Source organism: Dama dama, chromosome 28, assembly GCF_033118175.1.
Source record: "Dama dama isolate Ldn47 chromosome 28, ASM3311817v1, whole genome shotgun sequence".
NCBI lineage: Eukaryota > Metazoa > Chordata > Mammalia > Artiodactyla > Cervidae > Dama > Dama dama.
In genome coordinates, this window is record NC_083708.1 from 6,736,041 (window position 1) to 6,746,754 (window position 10,714).

At 43.7% G+C, this 10,714-nt stretch overlaps 1 pseudogene; it reads left to right on the forward strand.

The window, feature by feature from the left end:
- Positions 1 to 17: 17 nt before the first annotated feature.
- LOC133048009 (heterogeneous nuclear ribonucleoprotein U-like protein 1) lies at positions 18 to 8,376 on the forward strand (annotated as a pseudogene).
- Positions 8,377 to 10,714: the final 2,338 nt, after the last annotated feature.

Here is a 10,714-nt window from a genome sequence, read left to right on the forward strand (position 1 = left end):
CGCTGGGAGCCCAGGTCATGGATGTGCGGCGTCTGAAGATGAACGAACTTAACAAGGAGCTGCATCAAGGCCGAGCTTGCTGAGCGGCTACAGGCAGCACTGAAGGCCGAGGACCCTGACGACGGGTGGGAGCTCGAGTCCGTTGACGAACCGGGGCGACCCGGCAAAGCAACTAGATGTCATGGACAATATTACCATACAGAGCCACTTCTATGAGATGCAGGCCATAAAGCCAGAGAACAAGTCTGGCAATGAGAAGAGACTGCTGGAAATGGTCTGTCGCCCAAAAGTAAAGACAGAGATGAAGCAAGAAGCACCAACCGGCTTCCTCCCACCTGAAGCATCATCTCCACACAAACTAGACAGACAACTCCAGCATCGCAAGAGGCCTTATGAGGAAAAGTGGGGACGGGGGTACTTTGAGCACTGAGAGGATAGGAGTGGGCGATCTCCTCAGTTTCCGGCTGAAGACGGTGAAGATGTCTTTCATCCATTGAGACGACACCCTGGTGGCTTGACACCTATAACTGCAACCTCCATTTCAAGGTGGCCCAAGGCCAGAGTAGCGGCTATTCACCCCCAGCTGAAGTTTTGCATACATGCGGTCAGGAGCCCATACCAGCTATGGGGTCAGAGGGGCCGTGTGTGCTTTGAGATGAAGATCCATGAAGAAAGTTCTGTGACGCACCTTCCGTCTCTGGAGCCTGACCCACACGTGTTCCACATTGGCTGGTCTCTGGACTGCCGCAGCACTCAGCTAGGCCGAGCACCTTTCTCCTGTGGCCACGTAGTCACTCAGAAGAAGTTCACCGACAGCCTCTTTGAGAACTCTGGAGACAAGTTTGCAGAGAAGGATGTAACCGGCTGCTTTGTGGACTTTGAATGTGGAAACGACGTGGAACTTTCCTTCACCAAAACTGGGAAGTGGATGGGCACCGCCTTCCGAATCCAGAAGGAAGCCTTAGGGGGTCAGGCCCTCCACCCTCACGTGCTGGTGAAGAACTGTGCGGTGGCGTTCAACTTCGGGCAGCGGGCCAAGCCCTACTGTTCCGTCCTGCCAGGCTTCACCTTCATCCGGCACCTTTCCCCAAGTGAGCACAACGCGGGCACCGTCAGGCCAAAGAGCAAGGTGGAGTGTGAGATTCTGATGCTGGCGGGCCTGCCGGCCTCCGGCAAAACCACATGGGCCATCAAACGCGCAGCCTGCAGCCCCTTCGAGAAGCTCAACCTTCTGGATGGCAGCGCCATCGTGGATGAGACGCAGGTAATGGGCCTAGGCCTCAGCGGAACCACACGGGCCATCGCGCCATCCTGATGCCCCCGGCCACCACCCAGCGCCCGACGGCCCGGTCCAGATCACCGCCCGCAAGAAGCTCAGCTATAGCCTAAATCAGACGAATGCTTATGGGTCAGCCCAGAGATGAAAAATGAGACCATGTGGAGGCTTCCAGCGGAAAGCTATTGGAATTTGTCCTACTGAGCAAGACCTGAAAGACCGAACAATAAAGCAGAGCGAAGAAGAAGGGACGGATGTCCGGGATCACACGGTCTTAGAAATGAAAGCCGGGTTCTCCTTGCCTGATGCCGGGGACCTCCTGGAGGAGGTGCTGTTCAGAGATGCGGAGAGAGGCCGAAGACAGGCTGGCGAGGCAGCCGAGTGAGGAAGGCCGTGGGGCGGGACCGCCGCCGAGGGGAGCGCTGGCCACCGAGGCGGGGCGGCGGCGGTTCCCAGCGCTGTGACAACCGAGGTCCCGAGGGCCGGGCGGGGGGCAACCGCGGAGGCTTCCAGAGCTGAGGAGGAGGCAGCGGTGCAGGAGGCAACTACCCAGGAGATTTCAACCGTAGTGGAGGTGGTGGCTACAACCTGAGCCGCCGGGGTAACAACCGGGGGGCAACCGCAACTCCAACAACGGAGGCAGCTACAGCCGGGCTCCCAGCCTCAGCCGCCACCCACCTACCGCCCTGCTCCGAACCCTCCAGCTGCATCACCCCCTGCTCCAATACCAGCATCCCTCTGGTCAGCAGCTACAGCCCTCCACTGCCAGTCACAGCCAACCACCTCCCTACAACCAGGGAGGGTGCAGCCAGAGCTACACAGCCCCACACCTCACCTCCGCCACCACCTGCCTACAACTATGCGAGCCCCTTGCACCCCCTACCACCCCCCGCGGCACAGACCTACCCTCAGCGTGACTGCAACCGGGGTCAACAGTACAACCAGCAGTGGGACCAGGGCTATCAGAACCAGGGCCGGTGGCCACCGTACCGGGGAACTGTGACTATGGAGCTACTCCGGGAACACACGAGGGGCACAGGCACACAGCGGCTGGCGAGTCCTGAAGGCCCCTGCCAGCTTCCTCTACCAGTGCCCGCCCGGACCCTCCTCGTCCACTCCCACCGGGTCCCGAGGTGCTGGGGGCAGGGTACCCCAGGGCTGCCTCTGCTCTGTGGGGCTCTTACCCCACACAGGGCTGTGCATTTCCTCTGGATTCAAACAGGCAGCAGTGACCTTTTATTTTCTGTTTGTCCCCCTCCCCTTCTCCTCTTCCTCCTCCCAGCTTCCTCCTTCTGGACCAAAGATCTGTACCCCCCTCCTTGGTCCTCCAGTGAGGCTACAGGGCTGGGGGTGGGGGGTGGGGGTGCTTCCTGTCTTCTCCTCCCAGCCCTTCAAGGGCACTTCAGCTTCCCAGACTCCAGACTCTCATGCAATTGGTTGTAAATTCTTCCAGGAGCTGTTTTACTGTCTACTTTTCAGAATTAAAAAAAAAAAAAAGAAAGGATCAAAAACTTTAAAAAACACACAGGCAAATTTTAGAAAGCAAAATGTAGAGGGAGGAAGCAGTGACAATTTTTTTTTTAAATTATGCTTTTCTTTCTTTTTTTTTTTTTTTTTCAATTTTTAGAATTTGCCCATTTTTCTGTGGGTCAGCTGTTGATATTTCATTAAGATAACCATTTCTTTGCTAAGTTCAGGTGACAGAGGAAGAGCCACACCCTCAAAACACACACAAAAGAAAACCACAGTATCATCTTTAACCTAACGTTCTATACAATGCCTCAGATTCTCCTAACCTTGCACACAAGCTTCTGTGTTGAGTTAAATTGTACCTGCTTTTTGCATTTGAAGAGAGTGTGGCTATTCAACTTGAAACCTTTAAAAACAAAGGAGAGACAGTACTTTGCCAACAAAGGTCCATCTAGTCAAAGCTATGGTGAAATTAAAAGATGCTTACTCCTTGGAAGAACTATGATCAACCTAGACAGCATATTAAAAAACAGAGACATTACTTTACCAACAAAGGTCCATCAGTTCAAAACTATGATTTTTCCAATAGTCATGTGTGGATGTGAGAGTTGGACTATAAGGAAAGCTCAGCACCAAAGAAGTGATGCTTTTGATCTATGGTATTGGAGAAGACTCTTTAGAGTCCCTTGGACTGCAAGGAGTTCCAATCAGTCCATCCTAAAGGAAACCAGTCCTTAATATTCATTGGAAAGACTGATGCTTAAGCTGAAACTCCAATGCTTTGGCTACCTGATGACAAGAGCTGACTCACTTGAGAAGTCCCTGATGTTGGGAAAGGCTGAAGGAGGGAGGAGAAGGGGATGGCAGAGGATGAGATGGTTGGATGGCATCACTGGCTCAAAGAACATGAATTTGATCAGGTTCTGGGAGTTGGTGATGGACAGGGAAGTCTGGCGTTCTGCAGTCTATGGGGTTGCAAAGAGTCAGCCACTACTGAGCGACTGAACTGACTGGTATATACACACATATATGTATATGTATATATACACCATCTCCCAGAATGATGCTTGTTACTATATGTGACCATATGTATATGTGTATATACTTTATATGAGTGTGTGTGTGTGTGTATATATATATACACACACATATACAGACACATGCATGCATTATGGGCTTATTTGTATTCCCCTTGCTAAATTCTCACATTGAAGTAATAACTCTTAGTATCAGAATGTAACTCTATGTGAAGGTAGAGTCTTTATTATGGTAGTTAAGTTAGAATGAATTTCTTAGTGCATGCATACTAATTTTCTTCAGTCATGTCTACCTGTTTGAGACCCTATGGACTGTAACTTGCTAGGCTCCTCAGTCCATGAGATTCTCTAGGCAAGAATACTGGAGTGTCTTTCCATGCCTTCCTCCAGGGCATCTTTCCAACCCAGGGGTTAAACTTGCATCTCTTATGTGTCTTATGTCTCAGGCATTGGCAGGTGGTTTTCTTTGTTTGCTTGTTTGTTTGTTTTGTTTTGCTTTTTACCACAGGCACCACCTGGGAAGCCCCAGAGTTTGTTAGAGTGGGTCTCAATCCAATATGAATGATCCTCTTATAAAACAAGGAGATTAGGACCCAGAAACCCTTATATAGGAAGGACCTTGAGGGAAACAAAAGACAATATGTAAACCTAGAGATGAGACATCAGGAGGAAGCATCCCTGATAATAACTTTATCTCTGATTTTGAGTCTCCAGTATCATGAGAAAATAGTTTGTTCAAACCACCCAGTCAGTGGTATATTTTTGCAGCAGCCCTAGCAAACTAGTGTGTGTGTGTGTGTGTGTGTGTGTGTGTGTGTGTGTGTGTGTATATATAATCAACATTTCCCTCAGAATGGTACATTTGTTACCATTGATAAACTAGGTTGGCACATCAGAGTCACCCAATGTTTACATTAATGTCATTTTCTACATTCTATGGGTCTGGACAAATGTGAAATAAGATGTATATTACTATGTATCATTCAGAGCATATTCATCATGTAAAAAATCTTCTGTGTTCTGCCTATTTATCATTCTCTTCAACCCCAACTCCTGACAACCACTGGTCTTTTCACTGACTCCATAGTTCACCTTTTATAGAATGTTTTATATTTTTCTGTTTGACTTCTTTTCACTTAGTAAATGGATTTAACTTTTCACACCCTGATGGCTCATTTGCTTTTAGCTCTGAATGCTATTTCATCATCTGGATGTAAGAATGTTTGTTTACCCATTCATCTGCTTTTCCTGTGTGTACTGCGTGCTTAGTCACTCAGTTGTGTCCAGCTCTTTGTGACTCCATGGACTGTAGCTCGCCAGGCTTCTCTGTCCATGGGGTTTCTTCAGGAAAGGATACTGGAATGGTTTGCCATGCCCTCCTCCAGGGCATCTTCCCAACCCAGGGATTGAACCCAGGTCCCCCACATTGCAGGTGGATTCTTTGCCATCTGAGTCACCAGGGAAGCCCTATTATAAATATCCATGTGCAGGTTTGTGTGTAAACACAAGTCTCCAACTCCTTTGAGTAATTAGGGAAAAGCATGATAGCTGGATTATATGTTAGTAGTACGTTCAGTTTTGTAAGAAATCATCAAACTATCTCCCACAGTGGCCATACCATTTTGTATTCCCACCAGCAATGAATCAGAGTTTCTACTGTTGAGAGTTTCTGAAAGAGAATTCATCCTTGCCAGCATTTGGTGTTGTTAATGTTCTAGATATTGGCCATTCTGATGTGTGTAGTGATGTCTTTTTATTGCTTTAATTTGCATTTCATGATGACATATGACACAGTACATTTTTATTACCTTATTTGCCATCTGTATTTATTGCTTTGGTAAAGTATCTGTCAAGGTCTTTGGCCTATTTTTTAATTGTGTTGCCTTTCTTTTTGTTGTTTAGCTTTAAGAGTTCTTTTTATATTTTAGATAACAGACTTTTAGCAGACTTATCTTTTGCAAATATTTTCTCCCATTCTGTGGCTTATCTTCTTAATTCTCTTGACATTGTTTTTCCCAGAGCAGAATTTTTTATTTTGATGAAGTTTAGCTTATCAGTGTTTTTTTTTATGTATCATTCCTTTCATGTTACATGAAAAAAATGTCACCACAAAACGAAGGGTCATCTGAGTTTTCTCCTGTTATATTCCAGGAGTTTTATAGTTTTGTGTTTTACTCCTAGGTCTATGACCTAGTTTCAGCAAATATTTTAGAAGGGTATATATATATATATGTGTGTGTGTGTGTGTGTGTGTGTGTGTATATATATATATATATACACATATAATTTTACATGTGGATATCTAGTTGTTACAGTACCACCTGTTGAAAAAGCTCCATTTATTGTGTTTACCTCTTCATCAAAACTCAGTTGACTATATTTATGTAGATCTTTCTCTGTAGTGATCTATTTGTCTATTCTTTCATCAGTACCACAGTGTCTCAATTACTATAACTTTATAGGAAGTCTTGCGATTGGGTAGTGTCAGGCCTACAACTTTGTTTTTCTTCTTTAATACTGTGTTGGCTATTATGTCTTTCTCTGTAAATATTAGAATCAGTTTACTGATACCACTATGATATTTTTTCAATGAGATATGCAGGCAAACCTCATTTTATTGTGTTTCACTTTACTATACTGCACATATATTGTGCTACTTACAAATTGAAGATTTGTGGCAACCATGAATCAAGCAACTAGTAGGGGCAGCAGCATTTGCTCACTTCATGTTTCTGCAACACTATTTGTTAATTCTTAAAATATTTGATATTTTTCATTATTCTTACATTTATTATAGTGGTCTGTGATTAATGAACTTGACCTTGACCTTGTTATTGTAATTGCTTGGGGTGTGGTGGTGTCAAGAACTATGTCCATATAAGATGATGGAAATTAATAGGTAATTATTGTGTGTGTCCTGACTGATATACCAACTGACTGTTCCCCCTCTGCTTCACTCTCCTTGGGCCCCTTTATTCCCTGAAACACAACAGTACTAACATCAGGCCAATTAATAACCCTAGAATAGCCTGTAAGTGTCAAGTGAAAGAAGAGTTACACATCTCTCATTTTAAATCAAACTATATAAATGATTAAGCTTAGCAAAGAAGACATGTCCAAAACTGAGAAAAGCCAAAAGTGAGGCTTCTTCACCAGTCGCCCAAGTTGTTAGTGCAAAGGAACCATTCTTAGAGAAAATTAAAAGTGCTACTCCAGGGAGCATACAAACAATAAGAGTAAAGGAACTTTATTACAAATAGAAATTTTTAGTGTTCTGTTGCATGTATGCATGCTCAGTCATGCCCTATTCTTTGCGATTGCACTGGCTATACCCCTCCTTCCTGGCCCCTCTGTCCATGAGATGTTTCTAGCAAGAATACTTGAGTGGGTTTTCATTTCCTCCTCCAGAAGATTTTCCCAACCTAGTGATTGAACTCATATCTCCTGCATTTCAGGCCAGTTCTTTACTGTTGAGTCACCAGGGAAACCCTTAGTTGTCTGGATAGAAGATCAAATCAAACACTACATTCCCTTAAGTGAATCGAGAGCAGAGTCCTAATGCTTTCTAATTCTTTGAAGTCTGAGAGAGGTGAGGAAGCTACAAAAGAAAGGCTTGAAGCCAGCAGAGCTTGGCTTATGATGTATAAGGAAAGAAGTCTTCCATATAACATAAAAGTGCAAATTGAAGCAGTAAGTGCCAACAGAGAAGCTTCAGCAAGTTATCCAGAAGATTGAGCCAAGATAATTAGTGAAGATGGCTACACTGAATAACAGAATTTCACGTAGAAGAAACAGCCTTCTATTAGAAAATGATGCCATCTAGAGCTTTCATAATTAGCAAGGAGAAGTCAATGCCTGGCTGTAGAGCTTCAAAAAATAAGCTTCAAAAAATAAGGGACTAATGCAGCTGAGAACTTTAAGTTGAAGCCAATTATTTTTCACCAGGTCTTTAAAGATTCTGCTAATTCTATTCTGACTGTGCTCTATATATGGAAAAACAAAGTCTAGACGACAGCACAGCACACCTATTTACAATACAGTTTACTGAATATTTTAAGCCTGCTCTTGATAATACTTCTCAGGGGAAAAAAACAAAAAAAAAAAAAGATACCTTCTAAAATATTTCTATTCATAGACAATACACCTGGTCACCTAAGAATTCTGATGGAGATGTACAGTGAAATTAATTTTAGTTTCATGCTGTCTAACACAACAACCATTCTGCATCCCATGGATCAAGTAGTAAGTTTGATTTCCAAGTCTTATGATTTAATAAATATATTTTTGTAAGGATATAGCTACTGTAAACATGATTTCTTCCATGGATATGGGCAAAGTGAATTGGAAAACTTCTGGAAAGGACTCATCATTCTAAGTCTATTAAAAACATTCATAATTCATGGGTTGAGGTCACATTATCAACATCTGCAGGAATTTGGAAAAACTTGATTCCAACTCTCATGATGACTTTAAGGAATTCATGTTTCAGTGGAAGGAGTAACTTCAGATATGGTGCAAATAGGAGGAGAATCAGAATTAGGAATGGAGCATGAAGATACAACTGCACTGTTGCAATCTCATGGTAAAGCTTAAGCAAATGAAGAATTGTTTTTTTATGAATGAACATAAAAAAATGGTTTCTTGAGATGGAATCTACACCTGATAAAAATGATTTGAAAACTGTTGAAAAGACAACAAAGGATTTAAGATACAACATAAAACATAGCTGAAAAAATTGAGAAGATTAACTTCAATTTTGACGGAAGTTCTGATGTGAGTAAAATGTTATCAAACAGAATTGCATGATACATGGAAGTCACTCATGAAAAGAAGAGTCAATTAGTACAGAAAGTTTACTACTCTCTTTAAGAAATAGACAAGGAGAACAAGATGGCGGAGGAGTAGGTGGACGTGGAGTATGTATCTCTCCAAGGATACATCAGGAATACACCTTCAGACACAGAAGTGCATGCAGAACACCAGCTGAGAGTGGACAGGAGGACCTGCCCAGTAGAAAAGAATGTATAGAATCACACAAAACTGGGCCAGCATCGGCAGCTAATAGAGAGACTGGCCCATCAAATGCCTGATGCACTGAACTACAGAGTAGGACCCCACCCAGGGTGCCCCTTTATGTGCCTGCTATGCCTAACAACAGAGAGCCTAGGCAAGGGAGCCTTTTAAGTGCCTGAATGGGCAGAGCTTCAGAGAAAGACTGGCCAAGGAGGCCTTTTGATTGCCAGCTACAAGAGACTCCAATAAAGACTGATAGGGCCGTAACTCCTGCTTCGGAGGAAGTCAGTGTCCCTGGACACTTGGTGCCACGAGGGTCCCTGCAAGCCAAGCAGCTGTGCCACCTTCACACTTAACTCTCACTGGAGCAGTGCTGCCACAGGGGGGAAAAAAGTCTTGCATCTATGTGTGAAGGGTCGCTTTGGTCGTGTCTGACTCTTTGTGACTCCGTGGACAGTGGCCTACCAAGCTTCTCTGTCGGGGGGATCTCCAGGCAAGAATAGTGGAGTGTATTGGCCTATACTGCTTGCCTTACCCTTCTAGAGCACTATATTTCCTGCTGCCTTAGCAGCCAACCTCACTGAGTACCTGGTGCTGCCAGAACCCCCGTGACTCAAGCAGCTACACCACCTCTACACCTAGCCCTCACAGAAGCAGACCCAAGCCCTCCAGGGCAGCCTCAGGAGGAAGCCCCAGTGGATGGCCGACATACAAAGATGGCAATGAAACCACAATTGCAACCCAGGGGCAGTGTGGCTAAGGAAGAAGACCCAAAACCTTCCCACTAGCAGTACAAGCTGCAGATTAAACTAAGCAGGCTCTGTGTCTCTGGGATATATAAAAGGTCATTGAGAGCTCCCACAAAAGAAAACACACTCGCTCTGATAGCTGTGGACATTGAAGGCAAGAACACCCAGGAGTAGGACCAGATTAGAATCTGAGCTGCCCCAACAGCAGGTCCAGAGATCGGCACAACATTGGAGGGCATCCTAGGGATGTAAGTTGGACTGTGACTTCCAGCAAGGGAAAGGACTCTGACAGCAGTGACTCAAACAAAACAAAACAAAACAATAACAACAACAACAACAACAAAAACACACAAAAAAAAACAATAACAAAAAACATTTATTGTCTTATTTTTTGACTTGTTCTGTAGATTCTTTTGGATGTTTTCTCACCCCCGCAACCCCCCCACACCCGCTATGTTGTACTTGTTGATTTCATTGACACAAAGAAATCCAATTAAGTTTTGAGCTTTTTGTTTTTTTTTCTTTCTCAGTCACATTTTTTATTTTTGTCATAAATGTCTGCCTCTACATTGGGCTTTTGCAGCTCTGTGGAATTTTCTTTTATTTAAAAAAAACCTATTACTATTTTTTCTACATTTATTCCTTAATTTACGTTTCCTGTTGTTCTTTTCCCCTTTCAGTTAACCTTTAATGTATATGAATCTTCTTTATCTAATTCTATTTGCCTTTGTGTGTCAATACTTTCTTTCTTTACTTTCTCTCTTTTCCTCTCAACATATTTGTTAGTTTCATTTTCACTGCTTTAATCCACAATTGGCACCTTGCTTTAGTTTTGTTTTCCAGTTTGTGCTTTAATTAGTTTTGTTCTGGAAAATATAATTTTTGGTTTCCTCTGTTCACCAGATCAATCTATTTTATTTATTTTTGTTGGACAGTTTTGATTTAGCTTTTGGGTGTATATGTATATGTGTATATTCCTTAACAGAAACAGAAGATATTAAGAAGAGGTGGCAAGAATACACAGAAGAACTGTACAAAAAAGATCTTCATGACCCAGATAATCACAATGGTGTGATCACTCACCTAGAGCCAGACATCCTGGAATGTGAAGTCAAGTGGGCCTTAGAAAGCAAGTGGAGGTGATGGAATTCCAGTTGAGCTATTTCAAA